Here is a 20,567-nt window from a genome sequence, read left to right as displayed (position 1 = left end):
CATTGTCAAGGCCGCCGGTATCCAGAATGCAACTGCCAGCTGTTTTCTTTGTGGATCAAACCAAAAGAAAACAGCAGGCCAAGGTCAGCACAGACAGGCTTTTCTCCTACAGCAGACGGATGAATCTCCATACATGAGGCCATAAAACAAAAACTCTCTCTGTCACAATGAGATAGCGCTGCTGATTATTCCACCCTCTTGTGGAATAATCAGCCATTCTCAAAAATTCATGAAAGCACCGATTTATTCCAGATCTGTTGGATGTTTGTTGATCGTTTGAGGATCTGTGTCTGTAGGTGGGTTTCCCGCCACCTGTTTTTTGTGCGCATTTTCAAAATGTGCATAAGAAAAACCCAGCAGTGGAAACACCGGGAAATCTCCCCCCATCAAAGTTTTTATGCTTGGCTGACATAGAAAAGTGGTTGTATCGATTAAAGGAAAATGTAACAAAGTGCAATGGAAACAGGCTCATTAAATACACCATGTCTGCACAAAACGTGATTTTCCTTAAATTCAATTAAATTAACAACTGCATATTCACAGATTGTCAATGAGGGAGGAGAATATTTAACACTTAATCTCGGACAAAATGATTATTCTAAGCGAAGTACTTTATACAACATGCCTTAAAACAGTTGTTACCAACCTGGAGGTCCAACCCCCCTAGCATCATAAGGCCTTCTTGATTTTAATGGTGGAGAGAAAATTATTTTTTAAATACACAGCAGGCCTACAATTCTATTCATTTATGCTAAGAAAACGAAATTAAATTGTAATTTTTAAAGTTTAGGTTATTATTCAAGATATCAACCTTGCACAAAATCTCACAGGTGAAGACCTGAACACAAGCTGTATTCACAGAGCCTTCACACTCTGCTAAAGCTCATCCTGCATTAGAAAAGGGGTACAACCAAAGAGCTAACAAAAGAAGTTTCAAGAGGCAGGGAGAAGAAACAGTGAATTTGTCAAAAAACAAGAAGCCTATTAAAGGAGCAATGTGTGGGATTTAGTGGCATCTAGCAGTGAGGATTACAGACTGCAACCAGCTGAAACTTTCCCCAGGTGCCAAGCGTTAATTCCTGGTTAGGATTCCTTTAGTGTTCATTGTTCTGGAGGTTTTACCGGGAGCCAAATTGTCTGCAGAGGTCTCTTCCACGTCAAAACAGACTCAGTGATTAAAACCGGTAAAAAAAAATAGTAAAAGAGTTTTATGTGACAAATCAGTGTCTCTCCGATGCTATTCGCTCCCAGCACCCGCTAATATGTGCCACCTTTTTTTTTTTAAAGCAGTTTCACGCAAAAAAAAAGTCTCCAGTGCTGTCTGGCTTGTCATCTAGATGCTACTAACTATGGTGGCCGTCACAAAAATGTAAATGCTCATTCTAGAGTCAGTGTTTGTTAGTCCGTTCTGGGCTACTGTGGAAACAAGGTGGTGCAACATGGAGGAGGACGCGCTCTCCATGTGGATATAAACTGCTCAGTCTGAGTTAACGACAACACCACAATTCTTATTTTCAGGTCATTACGCACTAAAGAAAAAACATGCTTATTATATTATATTCAATTTCTGCCACTACATCCCTCTACATCCCACATAATGGACCATTAAGTGGGTAGGATTATTTAAAATAAAACAAAAGTAAAAAATTCTAGAGATTCATATAAGAAAGCTCCTACAATCATCAGGAAAATACATCTCATAAGCAATATTCACAGAAAATAATTAGCATCATATTCATCCAAATCGCTTATTTACACAAATTTCCTGCAGTTACTACATTCACTGTTTAAGTTAATTGTGAAGTTAACAATAGTTAACAATACAGAACAACTGATTATGTATTGAAAATAATATGAAAAATCCATTAAAATGTGTCACTTATTCAGGTGTCGCATATTAACTCAGGGACAGAAAAATAGGGTTATTAAAGGAAAAAGGTTGGGAACCACTGTCTAAACACATGACTGGGAGGGATCGCTTAATGCAAATAAGCAAATAATAAAAACCAAATTCTACTCCAGTTGTGGAAAAAAGCAAATACTCTCTTGCTGCTTCACAAAACACTTGCTTTGTCAAACTCTTGAGCTTGAGAGCTTTTTAAGTAAAAGGTACTCGGCTGTGAACACTCAAAAGTAAGCAAAGAGAGTAAATAAAAATCTTAAGTTGACCTCATTGACTTTTGACAAACTTTTCCATTTATGGTCTCTATCCATTAACTACCACCCACACATCTAACAATTTGGCATTAGTCTGGATTGTGCTGCCAGCAGCGCGTGGGTGAGAGATTTGAATTTCACACAATAACACCTGATGCTTCTGTCTTGTTAGCTGCCAGCATCACATCATACACCCCTAAAAAATAAAACTCCTCAATTTGACTGCGCTGGCTGTCAGCCATCACAACCAGACACACCAAGACAATTAAGACTTGGTGTTGATATTTATATATTCTTGTTCTCATCCATCAGCTTTTTCCAAACTCCTCTGGGTTCAGACAAAGTTTCCAGGCTGCAAGAGGATGTGTGTGTGTGCACTGGCTGCCACATTTACTCACTCCTATCTGTGGAAAGAGGCCCCTCTCCTAGTCACAGGCTCGCTCCTGAAGAGTTGTGCCTCACTTTTAAGCATCAGAGCCATCATCTGCATTGCTAGAGACATGCCAGCGAGCCTTAAAATACAAACACACCCAGAGAAATAGCTGTTTCCAAAGTAAAAAAGTCCAAAACCAAAATCTCTTAATGCAAGGGTAGCTCCTATACACACACAGCTCCTCACATATACAAGCACAACACACACATTAAGAAGTTTGCACTCACACTGGGTCTTTAATGATCCCCGTGCCCTGCTATCACCTTGCGATAACGACCTACTGGAGAGGGCGGAGGGCTGTTTCGTGTCTGCTCACACCCACTTTTCCCCTTTAAAGAGAGGAACTAACAACAAACCCCACGCAGGCTTAGTCATAAAAGGTTTTTATATAATTCTCTAACAGAGAAATAACAGGTGATCCTGGCAACGTTTCAATAGGTAACCAGAACTGCAGCGTACTCCATCAATGATTCATGAAGCTACGGCACCACACAGTTAATGAACACAGGGGTAGTCTCTATAGCAGCAGTACTCACGCTCCGTCCCGCTCAGCCGAGAAACAAAAACAAAAAAAAAAAAACTTCCTTCAGATCTAAAAAAGCTTTCCTTTAGGTGACAGATGGATTGATTCCTCCTCCAGGAAGTGTCAGAAGAAAATCCACAGAAAGGGTTGAAAAGCTGGAGTGGATGACAGCTCTGAGTCCGCAGGTCCACACTCTCCCTCTCACTGATACTGTGTCGTACTACAGCCTGCCTCTGGCCACTCAACACACTGGAGCTCCTCCCATCACACACTGTGAGGGAGGGAGGGAGGGAGGGATGAGGGAGTAAAGGGGAGGCACACTTCTACAAAGCGGTCTTGACTCATTTTTGACTGTAATCACCAATGTGAAAGTTTAAATATTAATCACTTTTTAGTAGCAGATAAACTATTATTACATATTAGAGGACATGTTACACAGTGCAGTTAAGAAACTATTGCAGAGGGCTCGGGGCTTAAGAGCAATAAACTTCAATGTCTTATGTTTTAGAGTGGATTTGTTTCAGATTATCTAGTTAGGCCTCATTTCTTAAAAAAACAACAACATGGAAAACATGGAAAAAAAAAAGGCAATGAGCAACGAAATTAGCAAGAAATTAATGGAAAAAAGGGCAAGAAATTAATCTGAAAATTACTTTAAAAAACAAACAAACAAAAAAAGAACACATAAATAACATGAATAAAGTGCTTAAAAAGTTATAATAATTTTATAACATAATTTTAAATATGTAAGTACACTAATTATGAATATAGATCTCTGCTACTTTTTTCCATAGACATTTTCCCTTGCTTTTTTTCAAATTATGTCCTAAATTTACTAACTTCTTGGAATTTGTAATATATTTATTATCAAGTTGCTCATTGCTTTTCCCATGATTTGAAAGAAATCGTGCCAATTTGCTCAGGGTTCAAGGTTTTAATACTTGTGGAAGGTATTTGAAAGCATTACAAGAAAAAATACGTTGCTCCAGGTTTCAAAGGGTTAAATAAGCAGTTGGGAATTTATCCTCTCCCTTCACACTCATTTCCAGTGTTACCTGTATGTAATTAACCTGTGCAAATAAATAAATAAAACAAAACTCAATTATATCCTGCGATTTTCTGGTCAAAAGACTTAATAGCTTTTGGGAAATCATTCTCAGCTCACGCAAAAGCAACATTTCGAGGTTAGACAAGTAAAAAAATTAATGCAGCGTACCATGACGTGGCTGGATTTATAATGTGAGCATCAACTAAATGAGACAAAGTCCTAATCACATTGAACATAGCCTTGGAGGTCTTTTTTCTTTTTAGCTCTCCTGGGAGTTGGTTTCCTTGTTATGGACTGCAGATGTTTGGCTCTCAGCCAGCTGCTTGCATCCCTGTAAAGACTGACTTTAATGACTGTAATTACCACAAACTTCAAGCTACCGGAAAATAAACCAACTCTGTCTGTCCAAAATCACAGTCATAATTAAGCAATTTCTGTGTTTGATATCAGCGAGAAGTAAAACATCTAGAAAGTTAGGACCTTGTTAAAATCTTTGTTTTTGACACAAAATGTGTGTAATCACAATGTAAGACTTCAAATCTGCTATCCATCCACCAGCAACATATACAAGTCACCTATGTTCACTACCACCACATGCTCAAAAAAAATTACAGCTGAGAGTGCAAAACCTTTGTATGCCACCCAAGTATACCATGGTACACATTCTTTTCATACTCTCCCATTTGTGCCCTAAAAATTACATTTATGTATTATTCACATTTTAAAGTCAGAAGACGGGTTTTCAATAACCCTAAACATAAATTGAAATTGCAAATATAAAATACACCTACTGGAAACACTTCAATTTTGAAAATACTCCCATTCATAGCAAAAAAGTTTTTATGCTTGCACGAGGTGGTATTTCAGGTGATTCGAAACAAGCAATGTTAGGCACAACTGCAATGGAAAAACTTTTGTGGCTTTTCTAGCTCACATGATGCTATAGCTATGTGCTTGTCAGTAGGAACTGGCTCCCTCATGATGCAGCAGGAGTTACAAGAGGTGTTATTGCATCACATAACTTTTCTAAAGTTGACCAGATCATCTGGAAGTTTTGAATCCAAAATTCCTCTGTGAAATCGTGAACTATCACTTCCCAGAAATCCCTCATACGTGGCCTCTCTCACGTATAAGGGGCTCGTCTTTCCATTATTACTCCATAACACGCCTACGTGGCCTTGGATTGGAAATAATGACGGCTAGTATGGTGGCTGCAATAGAAATAAAGCTGCCAATGTTATGAACATCCATCACCATGCTTCTTGGAATGTTATCCTGAGAGGAGAAGTCGCATAAGATCACTCAATGGAAATGCAGTCATCTCACAATTGTGTTTTATTGACATTTTGAAAATATCTCTTAAGTTTTGCGCAAATCTGTAATGGAAACCTGCCTAGTGAGAATGATAAACCTACTTACATATCCACTGCATGCTGTAAGGTTGCTACATCACTGTATATTTCAGACATTAACCATCACTACATCCTCCTCTGTGGATCAAATGATACATCCGCTATTTGCCTGTCATGATATAAATATGAACTTCTCCTATGCCTTCAGTTTGGAGCATTAAGTTTTACTAGTTTACTTCTTCATAAGGAATATTCTTTTCATTTTCACATTGCTCTTATGCTAGTTCCCCCAGTGCTGCAACACTGCCACCTCTGCTGATATTACATACAACAAATGCTTTTTATATTTCAGCTATGACAAATCCAGTAGAGAGTTACTGCATTACAGGCTACATGAAAGGCATGTGAAGAAGACATCAAGAGCAAGTGGGCAAAGTTGGGCCACAAAGCAGTTCTAAAATAAAACTCACAACACTGGCAAGGACAAAGTTTTCAGGCCATGACACTGAAAGTACAACAGAAGTGATGCAACAGTCTCAGAAGGGGCTGTTTCATGAGTTGTAAAGGGGACACTCCAGTGAACCACATGCTGCTCTTTATATTTTGGAAAAAGAGGCTACGGCCGCACAATATATCCTTTTTTTATCGTCACTGCAGTGTCAACTTAAACACAAAAAACGACTGCAAGGTTGCACTTTGGATATAGTAACTATTGCATTAGATCCTGTGTATAGGCAGAATTCTGGCTGATATGCACCATGCTGTTAACTCACTGGCCAATAAGACAGAATTAGGCATCGTCTGACTAGTCAGAATCTGCTTGTGTGCGAGTGGGTTTAAAAGACTGCTGTTCTTCATTGTATTGTCGGAGAAAAGTGTGACAAAATGAGTACAGGCGGAAGTGCAAATACCAAAGAAGAACTAAAAAAATAGCCCATCAGCCATCTGGCAATATTTTAGATACAGAAGGACTGTGCAAGTCTGCATCAAGAATTAAGCACTTTAATATGATTATGGTGAAATTCAATAGTTATTTTGCAGCCCTGAAAAGACCCTGAATTTATTTGTAAGTAGTACCTATTTTTTAATATTTATAAATCTCTCTAAAAATCTCAAGATTGCTGTTGAGTGTGAATCTGGAGAATGGATTCTAATGGTATGATAGAGAAAAAGGAAGATGTGCCTGTTTCTTGATATGCTAATAAAAGCACACCAAAGTGTTTTTAAAAAGTCCCATTGAAGTGAAGAGTTACCAAATAACTGCACATGCCTTCTCCAAAAATATTTCCAGGGTAAACAGAGAGAAGTGTAAGATAGCCAAGTGTTGAGACGGGGACGCCTGTTTCTAAAATAGCAGATGCTAATTATACACTTTAGGCAACTGCTAAGGAGAGAGACGCGCTGCCAAGTTTGAGGTGTTGGGATTCTGAATACCGGCTCAGTTTATCTGTGCAGAGTCAAGATTCCTCGTGGTCACCTGAGACGTACTTAGGCCACAGAAAGGACACTCAGTGGATGTCTCATTTACAGCCTATGTCAGTCACATATCCTCTCTCCTGCTGGACTGAACACACCTCTTGTTGAGCTGGACCACCTGCCGCTGCCATGCAGACGATCTTTTGTAAACAATCCATAGAACATAAAGGAGCCCTCCGGCAGACGTCTAAACACACGGCTCAGATCGCTCACACAGACCGGCCTTCTCATTGCTTGGGAGCCTGTTAATGTGGCTGTTCTCAAAATGTCGCTTTTTATTGCATGCATTCTCCCTGACTTCTACACAACGTGCATCCTGCCAGTTACAACTAGAAAACAGAATATTGTTCATTGGTTAGAAATGGCTATGGTTTTTTGAACAATGGCATATTGACTTGAGGGATGGATGTCAACCGTAGGCTACTGAGTTAGGGTTATCTATAAACATTAAGAACTACAGGACATCTGAGTATACTGTTTGAAAACTTACTTCAAAGTGGACAGAAATTGTTGCTCTGTTTTGGAAAATAAAATGCAACTATTTTACCCAATGATCTCTGTGAAAGGCTGTATTTGCTTGAGCATATCCTGAAAGGGTGGTTGTACTATTATACATACTACTATTATTTTGTAAACGTAGCATATATTTTAATTGAAATAAAAAACATTAAAAGGTTGTAATAAAAAAATTAAGAAATAAATTAACAACATTCAAACATTCTCACATTTAAAAAATTGATGGATGCAACTGAATCCTAAAGTCGAGGATAGGCTGTAATGAAGTGAATAAAGGTTAGATTTCAGTCTTGACATTAAGATCCCATTTTGCAAAAAGTCCGATTTCCATGCCTTTCTTAATTATAAAGCAGGTAATTAAGCTTTCAAAACTAAAAATCGAATATTCTATAATTTACAGAATTTCAATCCTTTAAATGCCAGTGTCTTTTTCTCATGATGCCACTGTTTTTAGATGGATAAAAAAAACACAAATCTATTATTTTCAATGAACTACATGCAAAGTATTTTTTTTATTATCACAGCCTGGGATATGTCAATGATTTGCAGCAACACTGACTGTGGCAGTGCACTCAGTGGAAATAGCATGTATTTTCTCCATGTACCAAATATGAAAGACATCATCAGGTGGAAAATAGCTAAAATGACAAATTCCAACCTCAGACACCACCCCAATGGAGGCAGCAACACTTGATCGGGTGATTGAAGTGTTGTATGGCAGAAAGGAAGCTGTGATAACACTTTTAAAAGTGGGACATATTATCAACCTGTGATTCCATTGGACCACGTGAAAATGCAAATTTGATGGTTCTGCTCAGGATGCTTCACACACAGCTGGCACAAGTGCTGACAGGTCATTCTATATAAATGAATAACAGTCTAGGAATTACAGCTGTACGATAAGCACTCGTGTTTCACATATTAGCTTAATGGAAACACAGCAGATAGCAGCACTAGGCTACTTAGAGTCACTGAGGCTGACAGAAGCACTGAAGACAACCGAGCAACCCTGACACCTAACTCTCTGCTTCATGTTATCACTTCCGTGTTCAGCCGTTACACCGTTTCACTGTCATCGAGACAAATCTCTGTTTTACAACACCAATGAGTTCCTTAACACTAAACTGCCCGATGTGTTGAAACAATGTAATTTTATGAATCATGTGACAGAAAAATAAGACCAATTAAAAACAACACAGTTCACATCCTCCTCCTTCTTTCACTTTATCTTAGCAGCTTTATTACATCAGCGTAATGTACAAAGAAGTGCACATTTTAAGATATCACACTGTCTTTCAATGCCAAGGCTACCTATGGTCTTGTGACAACAAAGTGCTTTCTTCTGGAGGGCCGAACTTCTTCTTTTTGTCAGTAAAGAAGCACAACAACACTAAGCCCTTAGCCTGTTTTCAGCTCTAAAATCACTGAACAAGAAGTGAAAGATATTTCACCTTTAAGCAAAAACACTGCTGTGCATCTTACAGGTTGTCAGTGGCTGGACAGTAACAGCAGCGCTGTGCTCAACACTAACGTCAAGCATCTGTTCAGTGCTACCAATAAACAAACTAACCCTGGGTTCTAAAGCAAAACAGCAACCAAAGTCACAACTACTCAGTCCACGCCGCACCTTGTCCTCACACCACTTACGTTTGCCCTTTGACCTGATTTTTTTGCCTCAGTCTTAATGTAAAACCAGGAAACTGTATAACACTGACGCTAACGTGTCATTACTTGTGTGTGGTTTGGATGTTTCACTTTTAGCAACTGTTTGGCACATCTGATACACACATACTCTGTCTGTTTTAGTGCCTGTCTTTTTCACCCTAAGGGACTGTTTGGCACATTTTACATGCTTTTCAATCTTCGCTTTTTGATAATTTTGGCTGCATTTATGCACATGGCAAAAATTTTGACAAGATAGTGTATTTTTGTTTTATTTTGGAATTTCCAGCATAGCTCCTACAATAAGTCTAAAATACACTGTGGAAACAACATTGTTACATTCAGACTGTAATGTGCATACAATGCTCCACTGAAACCCATTCAAACTGCAGTTTTTGATCCCAGAGCCATCAAAACATAAAAATATGGATTGTATTATTTCTGAGTGTCATTCTGGGCTTTTGCCTTGGAATTTCTCATTTTTAGTATTTTCCACCTGATGATGTCAAATTTTAGCCTTTTTGGCATTAGGAGGAAATACATGCTATTTCATCAAAAAAAAGAAAATAGAAAAAAGAAAATGAAAATCTACTTTACATGTAGTATGTAAAAAATAATATATATAGTTTTCAAACTACAAACATAGTTGCTTTGTGAAAAAAAACATTTAAAGATTTAAAATTCAAAAGAATTAATTAATATTTGATATTTATGATTAGGATTGATATTGGTTGAAAAAATATACTGAAGTAAAAAAAATCTACTAATGTATATTTTTACAGCCTGATTTTGAAAAGGGTACTTTGTGTGCAGAGCAGTATGAGTGTGAGTATTGGACACTGCACAAAAAAAATGACAATGTATAAAAATCAGTGTTGCTGCAAACCATTGACATATCCTAGGTTGTGATAATAAAAAATATATCTACTTAGCATGTAGTGTATTGAAAATAATTCTTTTTTTATCTATAGCCAGTGGTACCAGAACAAAAATTTGCCATTTAAATTTGCCATTATCTATGATAAGGACTGATATTTGATAAAAATTTACCTCAATGAAAGTAGAGAATATTATTAATGTATAATATTTTTTAAAGCTGGATTTTGAAAAGCACATATGAGTGCATGTAATATTAAAGCGGGTCCTAAGGGTTAACCTCTCACCAGAGTTCCCCATTAACTGGCTTACAGGTTAATAAATTCATCTTATATCACACTGTGAGAGTATCAGCTTGATCCAGCTCTTCATCAAACCTACACTATGTTTAGACAGAGAGAAATACTCAAATTAAGCTTTAATCATCTGCCACCCTTTTATCTTTTGATAACCAATTCTTTCTTTTTTTTTTACTTGTGCACACAATTTCTTTGCCTAAGACACACACACACACTGTCCTTTTTTGACTCAAACCCAAGTACTGGTGTGTTATTCTGTGAATCATGCATTTTACATTTTATTTTGAAACATTTAGCCTGAAATGTTTCAAAATCTTAAAATTTGGGGAAAGTGTGTGTGGGTTTAAACAAGGTTTGAATGCACAGCATCAGTTTTTAGTGACCAACCAGATCCCCAGACACACTGCTCAGCCTTCATTGTAATTTTTTTCCAGTGACCACTAGTGGTATTGCAGCAATAAATAAATAAAAAAATACATTTTAAAAATCCCCTGCAGCCCAGAAAGCATTTTCCCAAATGACCATCGTTGCAAGAATTTTTGATCCATGAAGGTTTTATACCAAAAACACACTAAGCAGCGGCACATTGCAGCTAAAGGCAAAATTATTACACTTTTTTTTTTACAGCCAATAGAAAGAGGAGAAAAATCTCTGTAACATATGTCAACATGTCACAGACGTTATCACAGTTAAGTTAGGATAGGAAACAAAATATCTTTTAGGTTTTTGAGCATTGGCTGGGCAAAACAAGACATTTGATGGCAGCAACTCATTTTTAAGAAATTGTAATGGGATTTTTTTTTTTTTTACCAATTTCATAAACCAGTGATTAATAGATTAATGACAGCAATAACCAGATACGTGCATAATAAATATATTTATTATTTGCAGCTCTGCTTTAATTTAATCTTAATTAAATTTAGGTTTGTTTTAAAGTATTTATTTCTTAGAATTCTTATGAACAAAAACCTGATTTTAACCTAAATAGGATACTTTTTCTTATCTTTCCTATTAGCAGTAAAGGTGAATGAGCTGTCTGGAAAAGTACTAGCTGAGGTGACACATTGTGACCGACAGATGAAGTGAGTGACTCTTTCTGGCATAGTGTGACTGGATCAGCATGTTGACTGGTGTGTAATATACCTAGCATATGATCACTCACGCTCTTCTCACACGCTCTGCTGTATGTATGTGGGATGTTGAGGTTTTTCATCCTGTGCTTTGTCTGTTTAGGAGAAAAATAAAGCTGTGATGTCGCAGCATGACACAAGCAAAGGCATTACTCTGCCACTTCTGACATCGCAGCTCTCCAGCAGAGAGGGTTTGTGGGATGAGTGCCCTCTGGCAGGGAGGTGATGCCAGTGAACAATCCCAGGGGTGGGTGTGTGTGTGTGTGTGTGTGTGTGTGTGTGTGTGTGTGTGTGTGTGTGTGTGTGGGTGTGTGTGTGTGTGTGTGTGTGTGTGTGTGTGTGAGAGAGAGAGAGAGAGCTTTTCAGCCATCTACGTGACTCACTCTTGGTCCTTTCATTAGACTGTTGCACAAATGCTCATTTTCTCTAGGCCACCATACTATCTATTACTCACTAGTCTGAAACTGCTGCTGGATTTCCCAGTATTACCAGTCACACATCTGCTGCATCATCATTCTGTGTGTGTGTGTGCATGTGTGTGTGGTGACTTATCACACCACGCGCTCCCTCAGGTGCTTGTTCTACATGTGGCTGTTTTCCTCTCTTATGATCTGCGTTTATCTTTTATAAAGAGAAATATGTTTGTATTGGCTCTGACTGACAAACTATTTATTGGATTAACAATTTGTCAAACCTGAGCCAATGGCACGCCTCCAAAGCTGCTTGAGATTCAACAGACAGAGCAAGAGAAACAGCTCGGATGCTCCTCAGGTGGCCCCCCTGTCCATGGCAGCAGCTCAACTTTCCTGTATTTTCTACCGCAGGTCCCCCTCCCCCACACATACACACCCCCACTACCACATGGAGAAACGACCATGTCCTCCTCTGGGCAACAGAGGGGGAATTTAATCAAGCAATTATTTGTCTTCGCATGGCAAGAAATTGGATTCGCCAGTCCAACAATGTCTGTGTGATGACCAGAGCTCATGTTATAGAGTAACAGGGTGGAAAATATGACCTTATATACTGTAAAACAATATAAACATGACAGATTTTTCTATGGTGTTTACATTGTTGCACCTCTCCTCCTCTATATAGCCCGCTTTATCAAGTCATTCTAGGCAGTTGTAAATCAACATCCATCCTGTATGGCAATATTAGATCGGCAGAATCGCTGGATCAATTTCATTGAGTATCTGGATTTGTGATGTATTGAATTTACTGAATAATCCCAAAAAACATACATTCCCTATGAAAACCACCTATCTCTTCAATGTCAACTTGAGCTAAGGAAGCAGCCCTCAGCTCTGTGACAACGTATTTTTCAGATAATTCTGTACTTTAAAAAAATAAAAATTTTAAACCACAGCAAGTGGGAGAATTTTCAAAACAAGTAAAAATATAAAAACCACCAAGAAGATAGAAATATAGTTTCCATCAGACAGTGATGTACACAGTTTCTCAACTCAATTTTGAGAAAATATAAATTTATATTATAAATTTGCAAGGGTTAATCAATCCATTGACGGGAATTAAATCAGCAATTATTTTGATAATCTATTAATTGTTTTAGTAAACATTGTTTAGTCCAAGCACTAAATTGTAAGCACTTTACTTAATTGATTGATCGTTAAAATTAAGGATTGATTAATCGATATTTGAAAAAAAACAAAAAAAAACTAGAGCCCCCCAAATGCCTATTTTTCAAGGAGCTTATTTCAAACAAGAACAAATTTGTTTTATCCTCAGTCAAAGCTCACAGCAACATATTGCATATATTTTAACTATATATAGCAATTTATAGCCCATCGATGAATCACACGTTCGATTATACAAAAAAAACCTAAAGAAGCTCCATTTGTTAAATACCAAAAAATGGAAATACTTGACTTTTGAATCTTATATATTTCCAACTAATAAACTTTAATATTTGGGAAAAAAGGCTCCTTTGCAATTATTTTAGATCCCACAGCACATTAGACATCATTTATTACCAAGTCTGTGGTTACAGCTTAAAGCCAAAAATACCAGATAGGCAGCGTGAGTCCTGAATAACTGGCGTGCTAACGTTACCTTGTTTTCAGGTAATAATGACAAGGGTGAAAATGATGAAGTGGTGTACTTCCTTTCACTGTCAGCTGTCCATTAATTACTTACATGCTGTGACTATTTTTTTTTTCAGCTAAAGCAGTAGAATAATGACCTCAAGGATCATAAGCTGTGAGTCCACTGAGTCTCAAAGACCAATTACCTTCACTGTAAACATGACCCCTTCCTTTGGGGAAATAAGAAAATGACCCCCCAAATACCACATGGCTTCTTTGATTTAATCCAAGCTGGGACCCTTCTCAAGAACATATCCAGATCCCAAAGGGCTAATGAGATAGTGATGAAGAGATGTGTTAGTGCATCAAGCTGATTGCAACAAGAGGGAAATGTTCTGATTCTAATGCACGGTGGGACATGACCGAAATGAGTGATGACTCAAACATGGGGAAAATCCTGAGGATGAATTAGTTATAAGGCCATCTACATGTGGGGCAGACGAGACATGAAATATTAAGTTAGCATCTGATATAGTGCAAGAGTTAAGGTTAAACAACTCCTGAAAGATCACCTTCTCCACATTTACAGCCAACCCTCTGTGGTCCTGAGCTAGAACTACACATCCCGTTAAAAGACAATGACAAAGAAGGGAAAGTGTTTGGCTAAGCATCTGCATAATGTACCGTAAATCATTATTACATTTCTGAGTAGTCAAAAAATCTGCATGCAGATAACACCCACCGCATCATTCATCTCGGCTACATGACTGTCATTGTACACGCCCAATTTTTTTAGAGCAGACGAATCAAAGTGAGACATATGCTCCATAGCGTAAAATTAACAATTATTTGATCAAAATATATTCTTTTCTTTAATCAAAAAGTTATGATCTTTTAAAAGATTACATCATAAGTGAACAAAAAATCTTACAGAGATCTCTACTAAAACATGCACAGGAGAGGAGGAATGACTTCACACCAAAAGGTAATTGCAGCTTTCCACGACACATGCTGATTTACCTCTGAGCCAGCACGGGATCCGTCTCATCTTTACCATGGAAACCAACACCATACTACAGTACATGCACACACACTGAGGGAGCAATTGCCATGGCATCCAGCGCTGTGGCGACGAGAAGCTTTCAGCGACCAGACCAATTTACTCAGCAGCTAACTGGACACTCAGTCAACCTTCTGTCTATCACTCCCCATTCCACTCCCTCTCCTCCTCCTCTCTGCTCCCCTTTTTCTCTCTCTTTTCACAATGAATTTCTTGTGTCATGAGCCAGAAGAATTACCTTTTAATAGCGGAGGACAAGGTCTCGCAGTGCTCAGAAGGAGCGGCTCTCTGTCGAGTGGTGACAGAGGAAAAGGAGCTCTGCAGGGATCCCGAGAGATGCCCAGGGATGCAGCTGAACCGGCACCGCACGCACGCATCCACCACCACTATCACCACCAGTGAGAGCAGCAGCGGCAGTAGCAAATCGGAAGGGGAGGGGAATAAAATATAAAAAAGGCAGGAGAGGGGGTTGCTCTATCAGCAGCAGGAACATTACATCATAGGCTGCCTCTGTGGAAGGGTGGGAGAGGAGTGGACGGAGAAAGGGAGGTGCTCCTTGTAGCTGCACTCTCTCTGTCACTGCTGAGCTCTTTTCGGTGCATGCACAATTCCAAATTTAATATTTATGATCTGGTAACTGTAAAATGCCCTCAGTGGTTAGAGCCAGACCTATGAAATAATTAGATCAACTGCTCTTAATTGTGTGCGATCACTGGGGGTAGTTGTCAGAATGAATATAATATGATGCACACTGTAATGTGGCTTATCCCTTTGGGGCATGGGCTGTGTGTGAGTGTTTGTGTGTGTGTGTGTGTGTGTGTGAGTGTTTGTGTGTGTGTGTGTGTGTGTTTGTGTGTGTGTGTGCGTGCGTTTGTCCAGCGCACAGGAGCCCACACAATGTCTATTCTGTGTGGTGATTCGATTGCGTGACAAGTGCTTGGTACCAGTGCTCAAAAAGCATGCTGATATTCACCCTCTAAAAAAAAGGTCATCTGAGATTCCTTGCGGCAGTTGTCAGTGGATAGGTACAAATTTTTGGGACAGTGATTATATTTAAACTTGGCTGTCACAACAAATCTGTCAAAAACTGCTAAGTGAATATGCCAATGCTTTGAGCACATCTGGGGGAGCAGAGTCCAGCCATAATGGGGATGGATGTAATGGTCGCCTTTTTCCCAGTGGTCAGCTGTTAACCACCTCAACGCTGATGCACCACAGACCCCCGCCACAGACAACAATACTCACAACAACAGTTAGTCAGAACCACATAATCTCAGTGGTTCCTCACAAATACAAACACACACCTACAAGTATGAAGGAACTGTCAGAGGGACACATATTACTGACCCAGGCTGAACTGAATACATTCAAACCGCAAGAAATAACAATGTTTTCTCTTCCAGCTAAGTTGTTTTGAGCACAGCGTAAACATCCCATCTCATGTGGACTTTCCCCACTGCACTGTTACTGTATGACCACTGAATTCTTCTTCAAATTCTTCTATGTGGTCTTTTTGTGAACAAAAGGCTCCTTAACCTGGATATATTGTATTTATGAAGAGTTGCAACTAATGATTATTTTCATCATTGATTACTCTGTAGATTATTTTGTCAATAAACTGATTTATCATTTGAACTTTCCTGCATGCAAGTTGCTCCTTTTGTACAACCAACAGTCCAAAACCCAAAATATTTAGCCTAGTATTGGAGTAATTTGGCCAAGACAGTTACACTATTAGATGCAGCAGCCCAGTATACTCTCTCCTCATGTTTCTTGTGCTGTTTTATTGTTTTAGATCGATTCTATTCTCTCATGCTGTCATTAAGAAAACAAAGAAAAGCAGCAAATATTCAGATGTGAGAAGCTAAAAATGACATAATTATCATTTCTATTGTCATTTAGTAATTTTTCTGTTGATCAGCTTTATCAGCTTTTATTTGGCTCTCATTAATGTAAAATTTGAAAGATGTCATCAATGGCCCAATGCATTAACCCCCACCCCACCTCCTCCCTTCACATATACTTTTCAATGTAGAGGCACAGCATACACGCTCAAAGGCTAGAGCAACGCCGTCACAACACACAAGTGTCCCAAATGCATATTTTCAAGGAGCGATGGCTGTTCAACTTTTTTCTTTTTTTACTTCTTCCGTCAATATCAGACTGTGGTAAATACAGAGAAGTTGATCATGTTATCCTACTCAGAGCTTTTTATCTGTCCCACAAACAATATTTTAGGCCTAATACACACTTAAGAAACAACAGCTGGAAGACAATCAGCTCTGCACATTTCTAGTTAGTGAGCTATTGTATGGTGCTAGTTGTGGTCTCTTAGAAACATCAGATGCAACCTGCCTCAGCACTTGTGACAACTGACACAGTGTAGGTGAAAGAGTAGCTCCCAGTGCCCGAGCTTGCCTTTTCCAGGCATTTAAAGACGCAGCATGCGTACAGGCCCGAAGAGTGCCAAAATCACAGAGAATTATCACAGATCTCTGCAGCTTTGAGATTCTTAGCTCCTTGTTTAAATTGAACTGAATTGAACTGAAAGGAAAGGAAATAATGAACATATAAAGACATATCCAAAAAAGAGTGGGAAGAAGAGCAAACATATTAAATCCCACCCCTCTGCATCAGTTACTGACAAATAATTGACAATTTTTATATAGACTGAATTTGTATGCATAAACATATGTACATTGCTATTTACGGTAAAAGAGAAGGAGACAGAAAAAGGAAATAATACGACAGAATAGAACAAAAAAATAATTATACAATAATCGCTGTAAACACCTGCTAATTGTCAAACCCCTTCTTTGCCCATGTACTTCTTGAAAAATCATATCCTTGAACATTTTTTAAAATTATGTCTTGTTTCAACATTGCTTTGTTTTGTTTGGGTTTTACATTTTGTACTGCACCTGACCCAATCTCATCAATCTTTGTCAATGGCCATTTCCAGCACAAGCTCAGAAAAAACTTACAGAAAAAACGTACACTACCTGCTACGCACCGAACAAACAAGTCAAACTCAGCTGCCAGGTTGAAAGAAGTTGAAAAATATGTTTGTAATGGACGGAAGGTTTCATACCAAAGCTTGAATGTAATTACTGTGGAAAACCACTTGTTGTTATTACTATTAAACTAATAATGATAATTATTCCATCTGCAGTGTATAATGTATGCAGTAGCACAGCAGTGGATAGATAAAGTAAACAGATTGTAATGCATTGTGTAAATGGACTGCAGCTGTGTTCTCCCATACAGTGTGGCATCTGTCACAACCCAAACAGTTTACACTAGCTATTGGAAACATGGAAAAACGGGGTCACAAAGATGTGGATCTGTTACTCATAGCAAGCAAGCAAAATGTTTAAGTGAACAACAAAATACATAACAAATAAATCAATTTCATCTGTATTGTTTTGTCCCAAGTTTTAGCTTTATCCTGGGTCCAGTTTAAGAGTAGATGAAGACCAGATCTGGTACATATGCTTTGGTTGTATTCCTAACCCTCAAGGACTGTTTTGTATGTTATGCCCTTTTCCTTCTCATATTTTGATCAGTTTGACTGTGTTCAGGCATATGGCATACATTTTGGCAAGATTGTGTATTTGTTTTTAATCTTAGAGATTCCAGCCCAGCTCCTACAAAAAGTCTAAAATACACTGTGTAAACGTAATTGTGACATTCATACTGTAAGTACAAAAAATGCACCACTGAAACTCAATCACACTGCAGTTTTTGATCCCATGGCCATCGATGCATAAAAACATGCATTGTATTATTTCTGGATTACACTCTGTGCTTTTGCCTTGGAATTTCTCATTTTTACTGTTTTCCACCTGATGACCTCAATTTTTACCATATTTGGCATATGAAGAAAATACATGCTGTCTCCATTAGATGCACTGTCACAATCAGTTGCTGCAAATCATTGACATATCCCAGGCTATGATAATCCAAAAAAAAAATAATAATAATCTACTTAGCATGTAGAATGTAATTCGTTTTTTGGGGGGGATTTTTTATCTAAAAAAACAGTGACGGTACAAAAACCAGGCATTTAAAGACTTAAAATTATGAAAATTAATGAACATTGGATATTTATGTTTAGGACTGGTGTTGGTTTAAAAAATAACTCAATATTAATAATATTAATGTGTAATATTTTTTAAAGCTCGATTTGGGATTTTCTGTGCAGAGCGATATGAGCATGTGCAATATTAAAGTGGGCCCTAAGAGTTAATAAAGAAGCCTAATAAGTCTTTAAGGCTTTTTAATCATGATCACATTTCCTCAGTTTGTATGCTTTTAAAAACTTTGAAAAGCAATAACCAGCAATTAAGATCTTATATTTTTCAAAAAGCTGGCAAAATCATAAATATGCTGCTTTGTTGCATATCCTTTAATCGTGATTGTGAACTTGCAGCTAAGCAGGCTGCTGGTGATTGTCCAGACAAGACTTTCGACTGAAACTGACAGATCATGAAGAAATACTGCCACTGTGGAGGCTAGTTAGCTGGTTACACCGGCATCTGAATCAAAATCTAGTCTTTTATTTATTTAGCATTGATGTGCGCTATAAATACAACAAGAAAACAAACTAAAGGGTTAGCGTGAGTTTGAACAGCGACAGTTGTCACAGCATGTTTTTGCAGTCAAGCCCTGGACTGCAGCAATGACAGAGCACAGAGAGCTTTAATTTAAGGCCTGACGGCCAGCTAAAGAATGAAGCCTGACCTTTGTGTCCATGGACAAGTCACATCCGCCATCTGCAAACTGTACTGAGTGTACATCATGTTCCCCACACAAAAGAAAACTATGAAAAAGTTTTCATGAGTGACATCATGCAATGTGTATGAGCATGTGGAAACTGAAAAAAAAATTATTAGGCCTAAATAAAACAAGTGTTGTTTTACTCCACTACAATCCAGAAAACTCCAAACAGAGATCCACCATTACAAGTTGCAGATGTGACCTTCACAAAGCCAGTAACAATATCATCTCAGTCACAAACAGAGGGAGAAAAGAAAGGAGCACTGTATGCACCACAGAGACCTTAATAAGTGTGACAGCGAAAGCAGAAAAATCAATCCAACTGCTCTTTTGCCCGTCTCTCTCATTTTAAAATGGAGCGTACAAAATTCCTCACATGCCGAGTATTGTAGGTCGGCTGGAATGCAGACTGCACTCGGACGAGGCCGTGTGATTTGCAGTGTGTGTGACACCATTCAGTGATGACGCCTCAGGAAGGAGGGTACCCCAGAACGTAAACAGCACTCCAGATGGGTCTGACCTTTGCTAACACAAATTGGCTGGACCCCTTGTGACCGCAGGGGAACAACAGCCTTGAAATATTATTGCTGCAGCACACAGACTGTCATTCTACTTTCCCAATGAAAAGCTTCTTTCCCAACAAGCTGCTCCGTTTCACTGCTGCAAACAGAGTCAAGCACTTCATTGCATGAGGGTAAAAAAAAAATACAATGACGATATTGAGAGACAAGGGAGTGACCTTGACATGAGACCGAGTCGAGGAACACAAAAAGCCATTTCTGTGGTTTCAACTATAAATTGTAAAAAACATTGTGAATGTAAGCTTTACAACACAACCGGATGTGAAATTATGACAAACCACTAATAAGCATCAGCTAAAAAACCACAGCTGTGGTCACACTTTGATTGATGCTCCTATTACAGCATGTTCATTGTGTCTGAGAAAAAGTCCCCTTAGCAACTCCATGGAATATATTTAGGATGTATTTATAATTTATGTATTCGATCTGCAGCTTCCGCGAGCAATGCAAGCGCTGAGTGAAAATTTCAAATTAAAATCTCACTGGACAACTTCTATTCATAGCACTTCTGCCAATATTCATAATTAATAAGACAAATTGAGTTTGCAAGTATTAGAAACAACAGATAAAAATTTGCAAAATCATGTTTCTGTTTACCGCTTATAAATATTAAAATGCATTTAACCATGT

General features: G+C 38.3%; 1 protein-coding gene across 3 annotated transcripts in view; it reads right to left on the bottom strand.

Moving 5' to 3' along the window:
* Positions 1-20,567, bottom strand: part of sema4ba (sema domain, immunoglobulin domain (Ig), transmembrane domain (TM) and short cytoplasmic domain, (semaphorin) 4Ba) — a 105,450-nt gene that overhangs the window by 62,690 nt on the left and 22,193 nt on the right. Inside the window, exon 1 of one of the 3 annotated variants that reach the window (XM_088080597.1) lies at positions 14,816-14,974. The exons of 1 other annotated variant lie outside the window; for it this stretch is intronic. The gene's annotated coding sequence lies outside the window, so the exon portion shown is untranslated. Of the gene's footprint in view, positions 1-3,126; positions 3,336-14,815; positions 14,975-20,567 lie in introns of those variants that run through there. One more of the 3 variants, XM_042496707.2, reaches the window with a different exon arrangement.

The sequence above is a fragment of the Plectropomus leopardus genome, chromosome 7 (genome assembly GCF_026936395.1).
Source record: "Plectropomus leopardus strain MGB_pleo_1.0 chromosome 7, ASM2693639v1, whole genome shotgun sequence".
In the NCBI taxonomy this organism is placed as follows: Eukaryota; Metazoa; Chordata; class Actinopteri; order Perciformes; family Serranidae; genus Plectropomus; species Plectropomus leopardus.
The sequence above is the reverse complement of the archived record's forward strand: the minus strand, read 5'-3'. Positions and strand labels throughout refer to the sequence as shown.